Source organism: Heterocephalus glaber, unplaced genomic scaffold (genome assembly GCF_053883595.1).
Source record: "Heterocephalus glaber isolate CG9 unplaced genomic scaffold, H.glaber_assembly_v1.0 deba00000621, whole genome shotgun sequence".
Taxonomy (NCBI): Eukaryota; Metazoa; Chordata; class Mammalia; order Rodentia; family Bathyergidae; genus Heterocephalus; species Heterocephalus glaber.
The window spans coordinates 18,864,915-18,876,171 of record NW_028258153.1 but is presented as its reverse complement, the minus strand read 5'-3'; the positions used below and the strand labels follow the sequence as shown (position 1 = coordinate 18,876,171).

At 48.6% G+C, this 11,257-nt stretch overlaps 1 long non-coding RNA gene across 1 annotated transcript; it reads right to left on the bottom strand.

The window, feature by feature from the left end:
* Positions 1-303: 303 nt before the first annotated feature.
* LOC147829378 (uncharacterized) lies at positions 304-1,962 on the bottom strand. The gene is made up of 2 exons (XR_015449200.1): positions 1,843-1,962; positions 304-1,349 (listed from the first exon to the last, which is right to left on the bottom strand). It is a non-coding gene; the product is annotated as an uncharacterized LOC147829378 (long non-coding RNA).
* Between the last annotated feature and the right edge of the window lie 9,295 nt (positions 1,963-11,257).

Below are 11,257 nucleotides of genomic sequence, written 5' to 3'. Positions count from 1 at the left end.
ACTGGGGAGACATTGCCAGAAAATCAACTCCAAACAGCTCTAATGGAATGTGCTCAAGACCTTAAGCATCCAGGGAGGGGCACAAGAGGAGGCACGACATAGCCAGAAGACGCCTTTCATGGGCAAGAAGTCCCACTCACCCATCCACCAACACTGAGTCTGTGTCAGTGGATGGAAAGAGGCAGCCACCATTTAAAGGCATCCTTGGGCCAGGGATTTAGCTCAGTGGTTCCAGCGCCTGCCTCGAAAGCGCAAGGTCCCGAGTTCAATCCCTGGTGCCAAAAATAAATAAATAAGCCCTCCTCTTTTGTATGGTTACCTCGAATCACCCCCATTAGCAAGAAAAGCCAGCTCCTATGTGTCCTGAAATCCAAGAGTAGAATGACCCCGTGGTGGGCCCCTATCACACAGATTTCAGCTGCTGCTGCTACTTTTCCTCCTCCTCCCCCTCTTTCTCCCGCCGACTCCACAGCTGCATAGAAAAGGCTCCTGCGGGCCTGGTTCTCTCCACACCTCCCACGGGAACCCAGCTTCAGAGTCTCCAAGGACCCTCCTCCCTTTGCACTCCTCCCTCTGCATCGGCTGCCAGCCACGCCTGGTGTCCTGCACAGGCCAGTCTGGCCGTTAGCTGAGACCCACAGCTAATCCATGAGCAATGCAAGGCCTCTTCAGTGGCTTCCAGATGTGAGAGGGAGCTGAGCAGAGATAAGCAGGCAGCAGGAAACGTGGCACGGGGCTGCAGCCTTCTGTGTACTGTGGCCTCTGTCAGGACGTTTGCACAGAGAGCAGATTCCTTGTCCAAATTATACCCCACATCGGTATTCCACTCAAACCAACAGCGTCTCCCTGGCCTCATGGGTGACAGAGTCTCTCACTGCGCCTTCAGTGACAAAACACATCCTCTCCAGCACGTACTGCGTGCCAGGCAGTGCACTGAGCTGCAGCATGGAAAGGTGCGCGAGCCCGGCCCCACGGAGGAAAAGTAATGGTGACTCAGGGCAAGGGGGCTGAGAAAATGACAGGGCCAGGTGCTGACACGACGACGGAAGAGCCCCCCGCCCCACCCCACCCCCGGCCCCCGGCGGAGAGAAGTCAGCGGAGGGAGCTTCCTACCCAGCTGTAATTCTGGACACCGAGGAGGAGCGGGAGGCCGCTGGCCCGGGGGTGGAGGAGGGACTAGGTCACAGGTCCCCAGATTCTCCGCAGGCTGGCAGGCCTTGAAGCACAGCAGCGACCCATCCACCTTCTGGGAAGGTCGCAGGCGGGGAGAGGGCGCACACCTGGCGATAGGGAGGTGACCAGGGACACCACGGAGAGGCGGGAGACCAGCAGCTCCGAGGACCTGTTGGCTGTGGGACAGGAAGGACAGAGAGACGAGGATGAGCCCCGGGTCTGCCTTCCAAGCCTGACAGGAAGTTCAGGGCAGAAAAGACCATCGTGGCCGGCTGCGGCTCTGGGCAGCTGTGTGGAAAGGCGCTGCGCTGACCCGGGTGTCCAGGGCACCGGGGGCGCTGACTGCCGCCCAGGCTGCTCCTGGGGTCCCCCCCACCGCGGAAGGATGGGGCGATGGCTGGCACGCAGGACAGCCCGAGGCCTAACGCAAGGCCAGGACAGAGAAGAGCCCGGGACACAGTGAGCCAGGGACAAAGGACAGGCCTCAAGGACGCCGGGTCCACTCCTCTTCCCAGCAGCGTTCTCCTCCCGTCACAGAGAGGGAGACGGAGGCTCAGAGAGCCAAAGAGGGGACCCGGCTGTCCGCGCCTCCCGCCTCGGGAGAGCCCAGCTCCCGCCGCCGCCTCCCGCGGCCTCCGCCCTGAGCAGGCGCTTAGGGCCCATTCATACATTCACTCATTCGCACGTTGATAAACTGAAGAGGAGGCAACATAGAAGTGAACTGTCTATCCCGGGCCAGCTCCGGGTCCCCGGCCGGTGAGAAAGAGCCGGTGCGGGCCGGGGGGCGGGGGCCGGGGGGGGGGAGCTCCTCCCCACCGCGCGTCCGGTCCGTGCGCGGGCCTGCAGCGCCACCTCGCGCCCGGCGCAGGCACTGCACCTTCCGGAGCGCAGAGACAGCCGCCGGGCCACTTGCTCCGCCGGGCCTGCAGCCTTAGCAAAGCCTTCTTTCTCCCAGCCAAGCCTTTCGCGTATTGCGGTCAGTTCCGAAGATCTGAGGTGTTTTCCAAAGGGATCTTCGGCGGCTTGAGCATGTTCCCCGGGAATGACTGCAAGGATCCAGAAAGCCTTAAAAGGCTGGAGCACCCAGTGTTCCGGGAAGCAAAGGAGATCAGAGGAAAAACACACCTTGAGGCCGGGGATTTAGCTCATTGGCACCGCGCCTGCCTTGCAAGCGCAAGGTCCTGAGTTCGATCCCCAGTACCGAAAAAAAAAGCAAAACCTTGAAACTCAAATACCAGCCTCGCTGAGAGGTTACATCCGGTAAACAAAGTTATTCCCCATGGGAAAAAGGGGGGGAGGAGTAAAACCACATATGCGCCCACGAGGGATTTTGAAAAGGGTAAGAATAGTATGAGAAAAAGCACAGGCAGGGTCTTTGGTAAAAGTAAGGACAGAGCTGCTTGCCTGGGACTCACTTGAGGTAGAAGGATGGACTCCTCCCTGCACCCGGCTTAGGAGTAAATCAGTCCTGAAACCCAGCAAGCACAACATCACCTGCTCCTGCGTCCCTCGAGCCAAGAGTCCCAGAGAGGCTCTGCATGGAATGAGCCGAGCTCAATGAGAAGGCACAGACGCTATAAAGGAGCTTGGGCAGAGAAGCAATCAATCCCCCGTCATCAGTCAGCCAGAGGTGTGACTCCCTCGGGGCACGAGCTATGAGCCAGCCTGGACGACTTTTTTCTAGGGGCCATGAGTGAATAGATTTCTCCCCCTGCCCAGGCTCCAATGCTTCTAGCAATTGGCACTGTGGCAGGACTTACACCACGGTTCTTGTAAATTGGTCCCCCCCCCCACTCTCCCTCTCTCTCTTTCCTTTTTAAACGTTTCTTTCCATAAAATGCTGATGGAATTGTTCGAGAGATGCTTTTTTGTGTGTCCATAGGTTACTTCTGCTTGGCCACTTAGGCAGGTGCATATCTCTGGGGCTCTGTTTTTTTCCTCTGCCCATTAGGGAAATGGAAGCATACCGATTCCTTGTTTGGCCCCAAAGACCTTATAGAATAGTGTCCCTGTTGCTTTCCTCACTCATCTTCTTGTAATCACATGGCTGTGAATTAGCCTCCTAATCCCCCAGTGGAAAAACCATAATACAGGGAAATTCAAGAAAATGTCTATACATTCTGAATGCCAGAGTGTTGACAAAGTGGACAGGAACGCACTTGCTTATACAGCTGCAAGGGAAGGGGTTGGCCTTCGATGGTCACAATGTGCATTAAGAAGCAAACCTTCCGATGGCAGACCTGGGTCTGATGTTCCCACAAGCTAAGACTGGTAAGCTCTAGGTGAGAGGAAAGGACGCTGACATGGATCTGAACCTCCAACATACACGTTTCTGGGCCATGGCAGCAGTGTGAGGTGGAGGTTCCAGGAAGGAGATTCTGGGAAGAACCTGGAAACATGCAGAGTCCTCTCAGAAATCCATAGAAACTGGTGGGAAACACCTGCTATAGTTAATATCTCCACATTATGATTGTCATTGTAAATAAGTATCTTATTTACTGAAGGCTGCATATGTTTAACTAAAATCCTCCAGTCCAGCCCTTTAGGAAGCAGAAATAAGTAAATGTTTACCCAGGGGCTGTCCACCATTCCCAGCAGAGAATGGAATGTGTAATGTCTGCATTGCTAAAAATTTCCAAAACTGCTCGTCACAGAATGCATGTTCGTGGGGAACCTGGCGCTAAACCATTCATAGACAACTGCTTCTGGGTTGGGGTTTCATACGTAGCAGAGCAGCTCCCTTGCTGCAATCTACTAAAAGTCAGCCCTCGACACAAGGGTTTATAAAAAAAAAAATTCCAAAACTGATGTCCTGTGGTCAATGGTGATCATTCAGCAGTCCTTCCATGCCTGCCCAGCCTCCTTCTTGGGAAGGCGAGGAGGAAGGGTACCTGGACACAGCCCCATCCACTGGACAGAAAGGCGGTATATCCTGTGCACTATCCAGCTCACAGTGCTGTGTGAATGGGAGCTCGCTCGAAATGACGTGCAGAGGTTCAGGTCAGCGTGGCTGGGTGCCATACGCTTCCCTGAACCTGTGGGAACACTGCCCAGCTACGGTCTGGATGAAGTCACACTGTGGGGCCCTGATGTCCAGGACCTAGGAGTGCCTCAAAAAGCAATGGGGGGTTGGGGGGCACGTATTCCTCTGGAGGGGTGGGTTTCACATGGTGGAGGGGTGGCCTTCCCATGCATGCCACCAGCCCTTCTCAGACTGACCCTGAGATATGGAGAGGCAGTCCCAGAGGAAGGGTGTGGAGAACAAGGAAGGTAATGAGTGAGGCTACCAGTGGAGTCTCTGTACGAACAGAGTAAAAGCAAAAATGAGAAAGGTCTGCATGGAAAGCTTGTTACAACTGACCCAACGTGACTTGAACTTGGTTTTACCCCTCTTGAGTTCAGGAGTTCAATTCTACATAGCAAGGTGTGATCAAAACATACAATGAAAATTTAAATTTTTTTTAAATGGCTGGGGATTTAGCTCAGTGGTGCCACCACCTGCCTCTCAAGCAGAAGGTCCTGAGTTCAATCCCCATACCAAAAATAAATAAATGAATAAATAATAAAATTAAAAATGACTACAGTAAAAGACACATTGCAAGCCAGGTGTGGTGGCGCACGCCTGTGATCCCAGCACTCAGGAGGCTGAGGCAGAAGGCTTGCCACCAGTTTGAGGCCAGCCTGGCCTACAAAGGGAGATCAAGGATAGCCTGGCCTACACAGCAAGACCCTGTCTCAAAAAAAAAAAAAATTTAAAAAAGAATTAAGAATTAAATATTAACTAAGGAGCTGTGCTGCTCTGCCTCTCAAACCGGATGCTCATGACAAGTGAGCCCAGAAGTAATTTCTCCACCGGGCATAATGATCCCCCACACTTGTGTGGACCCCTTCTGCTCCTCAGCGCTCACTGAGGAGACAATGAGCAAGGAAAAAAAGACTGCGTAGGTTTCCGCATGAAAGCATTTTCTCATCTAGTTTCTTCTTGCTAATAGGAAAATATAATAAATACTAATTAAAATAACCTGATGCAGCATCTTTTACCTTGACAAATAGCTCATGCTCCATTTTTCCATAAACAAATTAGAAAAATCCTATAAGATATGTGGCTCCAGAGAGAGTGCACTTAACGGATGCCCGAGTCACACTGTGCCTGTGACTGCTTCGATCACAAATGTAATTACCTCGGCCCCTCCCCCACTGGGCAGGGACTCTTAAGGTCTGCTCGGTTTCTAGTGCATGGCTGGTGTTCAATAAACGACAAATGCAATTATAATAATTAATAATTCATTTATTAATAATCCAATCCCTTTCCCCTCACTCAGTAATTGCCCACCAGCATGCCGAGCATACACAGGAACCGAGGCTGCCAGATGCCCCAGAATTTCCTCACCGCCTATAAAGCTGTGTCCAGAGGTCACCTTGAAGAGGTGATCACAACTGCCCGTTAGTCTATCGAGGATAACCGGCGGCCTAAGGGCTTCATTTGCTTCCTGTCTCCATTCCATTTCAAATGCTTGTCACTGTCTTTAAGACTGGCCCAAGGAATAAATGGCCCGAGGCAGGGCACACAACCTAGCTCATCCTCAGCACCTCCTTTCTCATCAGGCACCCACAAAGAGCTCAAGACACCACCCCCAGCCCTTCCCAGCAGCACCAGCACCTGCAGAAGAGCAGCAGGCACCTTAACTGGGCTGGACTGGTGAACTTGGTCTGGGAGAGCCTCAACCCACATTGTCCATTTTGGAGACAGTCACAAAAATCAAAAGCTCAAGCAGGTTGTTAATACCCCCAGCAAGTCTTCCCAGAAGAGGGCTAATGTTGATCTCTTTATCTCATCTGTGTTCCCCCCCACCGCTGCCCGGCATTCTTTGATTTTTTTCACAATGCAGGTGATTCTACTGTGTTTGACCAGAACTCACTCAAGTTGCCTATTGAATTTCAATTGCCAGTTTATTTCGTTTTCCAACCGGCCTCTCCTCCCCGGACATTCCATGTGATTTCCAAACTGAGATTAAAACTCAGCCGTTTCTGACCCCCACCCGCCTCTGTCTGCTCTTCCGCCAGACATCTCCGTCTTCGGTCATAGAGGCAGGAAGGAGGGGGCAGGTGTCATCAGACAACTCTCTAATCCTCTTGGAGCCCAGAAACCACTGACCTTTTGTTATGCATAAAACCCACTTCAGGCACCCCAGGCAGGAATCCCTTCAACTGTAAAGTCGCTCCTTACAAACTGTTTCCTCCCATTGTTTCTTCAGGAGGAAAGTAAAACCGTGTAAAATATATCTTCCACTTTCACTTGCAAAGGATAAAGTAGATGTGAAACTAACTTTCAGGTTTCATTCTCTGGGTATTGATTAGATCACATTCCTCAAGATCACATTTAATTGGAAAGCTCTGTTCAGCACATGGATCACACAGAAACATCCTAAATACCTGCTGGTAATAAGACCTGGCTCCCAGTTTCCACATCTGGATGGATCTTGTCACTTCTGTCTTCACTGCTCCTGGTGGAAGTACTCAGTGTACATTTTCAGTGCACTTGAGGCTGAGAAAGAAATGCTTTGAGTATAAGCTTTTCTGTACTAAGTGACTAGCTCAGAACCAATGTTGAAGTTCTCTATGTTAGCCCTCTCTTTGCAGAACCATTAAAAACATCTTTGTCTTCAGCTCTATTCTTTGTTTTACTGACTTCATAATCTCTCATTAAACAAATATTTTGCTCATCTATAGACAGATCCATGAGAGAGGTCATTATAGCAAGCTCATCATCTCTCCCCTGTAAATTTGCTCTTCTCATATTCTTTACACTAATCCAGAGATACCACCATTTCCCTGGTACAAGGCTTGGTACACTCTATAATGGGCCAGACAGTATTCTAAACTTTGGACTGTATGGTCTAGGTCACCATTACTCAGATCTGTTGTAGGATAAAATCAGTGACAGACAATACACAATGAATGCATGTGACAGTGTCAATAAAACTTTATTTACAAAAACAAGTGTGCAACGGACTGAATCCACTTTCTTTCCACAATTCATACATTGCAATCTTAACTCCCAAGGTGATAGTATTGGAAGATGGGGTCTGTCTTAGTTACTTTTTCTTGTTGCTGAAACAAAATATCCAACACCTAAAGTTAAAGGAGGAAAGCTTTATTTTGGCTGACAGTTTGTAGAAGTTTCAATCCATAGTCAGCTGGCTCCAAGGTAGGATGGCATGGCTGAGGGGCATTGCAGAGGAGAAACAGTTCATGACTGGTAGATGACAGCAAAAAGAGCAAGCAGCAAGTGACAAGCAGCGATCACAGCAGCCCTCTTTCTGTCCTTTATATTTTATCCCGGCTGCCTGCTGAGGGCAGGTACCACTCAGATCCAGGGTACGGCACCTTATCCTGCCCAGCACTATGCCAAACCAATCAGTGGACTGATTTAGTAATCACACACCCTTAATCCCAGCATCACACACACTAGATCCATCCACCTCTGAGAAAGCCCCACCTATTACCATGTGAAGCTTTGGGGGGACATCTAGACACAAGCCATAACAGGGCCTCTGAGTGAGATTAGGTGATGAAGTCTGGATTTGTGCCCCTGCGAAGGAGATCTCTTGCCCCTTTCATGTTGCAGAGACACAGCAAGAAGGCCCTCACCTGACACAAGATCTACTGGCATTTCAGCTCAGACTCCCTGGCCTCCAGAACTGTGAGGAATGAATCTCTATTGTCTATAAGCTACCTAGCACATCCCACAGTGTCCCATTAAAGCAGCCCAAATGCAATAAGACCAGGTGCTCAGCCAGATGTGGTCCTGGCATCATAATTTGTCAAACTCTTGCAACCAGAAACCTGGGAATCATCCCTGTCCTGCTCCCTCTTTCACCATATCTATTCAGTACATGAACCAGCCAGCCAATCCTACTTCCTAAATATTCCTGAAGTCGGACTTTCTTTGCCATCTATAAAACCCACTCCATGTTACAGAAACTACAGCAGCAAATTATGGAAGATGCAAGAAAGAAAATGGGGAAGAGCAACCAATGTTCAAAGAAAATTGCTCAGACATCAAAGGATTGGAGAAAAAATATGCTTAGTGTATTTCATCAAATGTAAGATACCATTGATTATAAGATGTGTTTCTTTCTATGAAAGAAAAATGCAGCCAAAACTACAATCAAAACTTTCTTATCACTTAGAATTTCTATTTTATGTATATATCAGTACTGGAGTTTAAACTCAGGGTCTTCCCACTGAGCTACATCCCCAGCCCTTTTTTTATTTTTTATTTTGAGAAAGGGTTTCACCAAGTTGCCCAGGCTGTGTTCAAATTTGTAATCAATCCTCTTGCATCAAAGTCCCCTAGTGCTAGGATTACAGGTGTGGTGTCCAGCTATTCTATAATCCCTGAAAGAAGTATTTTAGACATAGAAAACATTAATTGTTATCACCAGTCTATGCATACCATATAGATATATATGGTATTTGTTATATATATAATGAATTGTTTAATGTATTCCTAAACCTTCTCAACACGCGGAGTCCATTTCATACATCATTTTCCTTCTAGAGTTACTGAAGTCTGTATCTTTCAATGCTATACTTTTCTCTATTCCCCCAAGGCCAATGGCAAAGCAGCATTTCCTAAGAGTGAGCCACTGTTATTCCAAGCATCTCCCCCACCCCCAGCATTTAGCAAGTTTTGATGAGATCACTCTTTATCATGTCAAAATGTGTCTGGGAAGGTCTGTGGAGAACAGCCAGGACTCATTCCTTCCACCAAAGAACGCTTGTGGACAAATGTCACTAGCATTTATGTCACTAGTATAGTAGGAAGTCTTACTAGCACCATCCTTGGCAAATCAAAGAAAACACATTTTTTTCCCCAAAACTCCTCTCAATGTGTTTGAACAATTCTTGTTCCTCCACTGACTTGGCATGAAAAGACACAGCCATGATGGCAGGAGAATTAAGATTCACAAGCCCAGTGCTTCTAGTCCAAGGATTATACAGTGACCTCACAGTAGTGAATTCTTGGGAGACCCCCAAGATTCAAATGGAAAGAGTTAAGTTGGGGTGGGGGAGGCCCTCAGACCCTGTGGGGTTGGAGCATTCTTCCATACTCACCCTAACAGGGCTCCATGGAAGAAACATCCAGGCACTGGGACCTACACAGGACTTGGCTCCCCAGCCGGAACTTGGCCCAACTCTGCCATGGTTTGAACATGGCCTGTCCCCTGCAGAATTCATGTGCAGTGTCACTGTCACTGTGCCAGTGTTGGGAGGTGGGATCTTTACGCAGTGATGGGGGTCTGTAAGCAGATTAATGTTTTTCTTACAGGAGAGCGTTCTCACACTCATGGGCCTGCATTAGTTACTAAAACAGCAGGCTGTTATCAGGTGTTGTCTGTTCTACACATGCCTATTTGGTCTTCCTCTTTTCCAACACCTTATGACTCAGTACAAAGGCCCTTACTAGAAGCTTCCACTATGCTCTTATACTTCCCATCCTCCAAAATCTTGTGATACATAAACTTTTGTTCTTTCTAAATTACCCAGTTTTGGTTATTTGGCTATAGCAACAGAAAACAGACAAGATGTTAGTTTAAAGCGCCCCACCACCCCCAGCAGCAGCCTAACTTCTAGGTTTAAAGCCAGCTAACTTCCTTATTCCATCCCTCAATGGTTCCCAAGCCCAAGCCCCGCCCACCTCTTCCAGGCTTAAAAACTGCTGTCTGGGCTCTACTCCAGACCCCCACATGTGGTTGTACTTTTCCTCTTAGTAAATCCATCTGCCTCAATGGGTCGTCTCTGGGTCTTAAATTTGCCCAACATAAAACAGGCACCAACTTTCACTAGAATTAGTTACTAGTTCCTCTCCCGAATACAGAAACAGTGCCACTTACATAATTGTAGAGCTAGGAGGGACCCCAAGAGAAGCAAACCCTAAAACTCCAGTTGGAGCTGGGCACGGTGGTGTACTCCTGTAATCCAGCACTCAGGACACTGAAGCAGGAGGACGGTCACAAGTTCAAGGCCTGCCTGGACTACATAGTGAGTTCAAGGCCAGTCTGAACTGCATAGCGAGACCCTGTTAAATAGCTAAATTAATTCCAGTTGGGGAGACTGAAGAAAAGCGGTCTCACCTGCAGAATCACTTCCTGCCCAAAGGCAGAATAACCAGCCTTAAAGCCAGAGTCCTGCTTCCAGGAACTTGTGACCCTGGTAACAAAATCTCTCGATGCTTTTTAATTTTTATTTTTATTAGTCCATGTTTGCAGTACATAATGTTTATATTTACCATGGGGAGTTGGGACATGAACATGACACATCTTAATTCTTTTTATTTTGTCCTCTCCCTTCCACCCTGTTTCTTTCATCTCTTCCTCCCCTTCCCATTTCCCCTCTATTTTTCCCCAATTCTTTTTTTCTCAACCTCCTTTTCACTTCCTCCCTCTCCCCTTCCTCCATCAATGAGACAATTTTTGAGTTATTAAAATATTAAGGACTGGGATATAGCTCAGTGGAAGAGAGCACTTGTCTTGTACACACAAGGTCCTGGATTCAATCCTCAGTGCTGGGGAAAAAAGATTACAATATAATACAGTAAAATAAAACACTACCCACTCCAAACTCTAGAACAGAAAATCATCTTTTTTTCCCTCTGAAATGTGTAGATGAAAATAGTGCACAGAAAATTCCCTAACACCTCGTTTTCCAAGCTTTAAATGGAATTACTTTGAACATTTGAAAAATAAATACTGTTGTTTGATTGCCTTGTGTTCCTAAAATACATAGCTGAGATTTTCAAACCAAGGGCAGCACCTGCACAGGTAGAAGACTGAGCCCAGGCACGGGCTGGAGGAAACAACAGCGCCTCCAAGTCTAACACTCAAGAGAAAGCAAACAAGCAGAGCTGCGCATGCGCCGAGCCCCGCCCTCCGTCACAACCCACACAGTCCTGAGCCCAGGACCCGTGCAGGTGCGAAGTGACAAGGGCGAAGGGCGGAAGGAGGTGGGGCCCCTTTTCTCTGCCTCACTTCAGCTGTAAATTTTCTGGGCTCTACGACCGTGACAATTGATTTATTTT